The 3,294-nt window shown below is 40.8% G+C and overlaps 1 non-coding gene across 1 annotated transcript; it reads left to right on the top strand.

Annotated features, from left to right (window-relative positions):
* Positions 1–280: 280 nt before the first annotated feature.
* On the top strand, positions 281–355 carry Trnas-cga (transfer RNA serine (anticodon CGA)). The gene has a single exon. It is a non-coding gene; the product is annotated as a tRNA-Ser (tRNA).
* The last annotated feature ends 2,939 nt before the right edge of the window (positions 356–3,294 follow it).

Here is a 3,294-nt window from a genome sequence, read left to right as displayed (position 1 = left end):
ACAAGTATGCTACAGCGATTCAACGAATGTTTAGTACCAAGTACGGTAAGAAGCCACCACCAAGGAAGGCCATTTACCACTGGCACAACAAATTCGTTACGACGGCTTGCTTGTGCCCGGCAAAGAGAAGCGAACGTCCAAGTCTGAGTGAAGTGAATGTGGAGCGCGTACGAGAGACATTCATAAGGAGTCCAAAGAAATCAGTGAGCTTCTGTAAAGTTTGGAAGGTAGGAGACGAGGTACTGCAGAAGTAAGGCTGTGAGGACAGGGCGTGAGTCGTGCTTGGGTAGCTCAGTTGGTAGAGCACTTGCCCGCGAAAGGCAAAGGTCCCGAGTTCGAGTCTCGGTCCGGCGCACAGTTTTAATCTGCCAGGAAGATCTATACGATTATTTTCTGTTATGCTAGCTGTCCGTCTTTTTAATTTAAAACTTAAATCGTCCTCATACTTTTATTTTTTTATCTTGTTTGTTATCTCTTTGTGAATGCTCTTGGCCGAAGAGTGGAGTATCGTTCCGCTGACGCCCCCTCCCCCACCCCCTCCCATGAGGCGTGGGAAAAAAATAACAAGGAAAAAAGTTTATTTTGCAATGTTCGGTATCATGTTGCCGTACATGACTACTTCATGTTAAGTGCGTACCATTGCCGCACACCACCTGATGATAACAAAATGTCGAAATTACAATAATGATTTATAAACAATAGAGTTTTGATACAGCCTAAGCGGAAAAAGAACTATCAGTAACTTTACCGAGGCTATGGGCCGATTCCTTATCAAAATTTCAGCATAGATTGTTCTAGCCTTGATCACCATCAATAGCAGAAGACAAACTAAGACATACTACTCCACTTTCAGTAGGCGTGATTGTTTTGGTTTATTTAGCAGTGTGCTACGGTATTGTGGCGTAGGGGTTTGAATGTATACCAGTACCGTAGACATTTGCCTGCAAACAAGAAAAAAATAAATACGTATTTTCATATTTCAGACGTGATAATTAAAACTTTATGACCACTCTTCGTTTTTTTTTTTTTACACTTCGGGTTCGACAATTCTGAACGCATTTTATATAAGTGATGTTAGTTTCATCACTATAGCACCCTGCGTCTTTTCTTTCGCCGACGTTTCCGCTGGTCCACAAATGCCTAACGCCACTGACATGAAGCTAAATCTGAGTAGTGTGACAATGTTTTGCCGTGTATAACCAGTACTGCTAACAGGCATTTTTTCTTTTAATTTACGCAGAGCGTTACTTTTAACTCTGATAATTGTAGTTGGGTTGGAAATTCTGAATACAGCATGCCGTCAAAAGTTCTCGGTACAGCTTTCACCAAGTTCGATTGCGGATCGATCAGAATCCCACGTGTATGAAGCGTGCTGCGAACGGGGATGGCCATAACAAATTCCACTGTCCGATCCACTTTGCGCCAGCATCCCTCAGCCCCTCCCTCCCCCCCCTCCCCCAACCAACCCCCAACCCTCCCGACTCCCTCCAAATTCAATATACCAGCTGCAGTATCAGATATTCCATACATTCTCTACAACAGGAAATAAGCGAGAAGAGTCTGATGAAAATGGGCCTCTGTCATCCTCCACAGTAGCTTTCAGCATGGCGCTTCACATCGCTGCTGCTTCTTCCACCAGAAAATAAAAATTACGAACGGAACGACGTTTGAGTCCAGTGACTCTTCAAAGATTAATTCGTGCAACTGGTAGTCGCATGCGGTCGAGGCCGAGGGATGACTGGCCATTATGAAAGTATGTCTGTTATCAGCACCGTATAAAGTCTATGCCGATGTTATTACAACGCATCTAGAAATAGTTACCGTCTTCTTTTTAGCAGCAGAAAAACACTGTTTCAGGAAATGAGGTTCTTGTAACGACTCTTTATGAAAACAATTGATCAAGAAGAGACGAGAGCTCAACTAGGAAACTCATATTTTATTTATTGACTGTGTAAAATCATTTGACAAAGTTTCGAGACACAAGCGTTGAGAAATAATAAAAACGAAGTCTGTCCACATCATCTAAAAGAACCGTTAGGAGATCCGCAGATCTAATTATGGAAATTTGTGGTAAATTCCTATGGGACCAGACTGCTAAGGTCATCGGTCCCTAGGCTTACACATTACTTAATTCATCGTAAACTAACTTTCGCTAAGGACTACACACATACCCATGCCCGAGGAAGGAGTCGAACCTTCGACGGGGGAAGCCGCGCGAACCGTGGCAAGGCGCCTCCACGCGGCATGTAATTCTGAACCAGGAGGTGAGAAGAGGGTTCCCCTGTCACCGAACCGCTTTAGTATCTTCATTGACGCGGTTATAAAAGACTGGAAAATAATTTTAAAAATTTACAGCTGGCAAAACTGTTTTGGTCCTAATTTTACTTCTGGACAATTAGGATTTACTCGTATACAATGAGAGTGACCTGTAGTTTGCCACGCATCAAATTTTCAATTAAGTTTTAAACTACAGCCAAGAGATAAAAACACCTATAATAATGACATCCAAGGAGACATATCGTATGCTCGTAATTGACAATAACGTAACCGAAGAGGTTAGCAAATTGAATTCTTTGGGATGCTTGATTTGACAGATCAGGAAGAAAAGCTGAGATGCAGATTTTATAAATTTCAAGTAATGTGAGATGACATAAAAAGAGTGCTCACGAACAAAACAAGGTAGGACACACAAATCAAATTTCATAAAACCGATGCAGTGCACGTAATTGTGTGTTGTTGTGACAGTTTGGCTCTAAAGAAAAAGGAGAAAAGGCCTACTGGAACAGCAGTAATGACACTACTAAGAAGAAGTCAGGCGTAACCATAGAGAAGAAATGAGAAAGGAAAATATTAACCAGGAATTAGAGATTTGATGTAAATGAATAGATCGAAGAACAAAAAAGCAACGCAGTTCATTGTTTATGCACAAAGCGTTCATAAAGTAGTAACAGAAAAGTAGATTCGTTTTACTATAACATCCATGAGAACAGCATTATAGTTGGTGCCTTTCATAGTTTAATCGTAACTATAAATAAACGAACAAAGCCTGAATTGCCACATTAAAACTGCACAAGTTACAGCGTTGTATTGTCATTAACACATTGGACACGACTATACTTTTTGTTTAAAAATTGTGACGAAAGGGAAGAATGAAATGGAAAATGTAGATCTCAATAATTTCCTTTTCAAATATATTTTTCTTATTTTTGTTACATTCGTTTCGTTTCGGAACATAGGACAACCTGCAGGAGGAGAACAGACTGAATTATCTCCTCACCTTCTTTTGTATTTTAC

This window comes from Schistocerca nitens, chromosome 9, assembly GCF_023898315.1.
Source record: "Schistocerca nitens isolate TAMUIC-IGC-003100 chromosome 9, iqSchNite1.1, whole genome shotgun sequence".
Classification (NCBI taxonomy): Eukaryota; Metazoa; Arthropoda; class Insecta; order Orthoptera; family Acrididae; genus Schistocerca; species Schistocerca nitens.
This window is presented reverse-complemented; position numbering and strand designations above follow the sequence as displayed.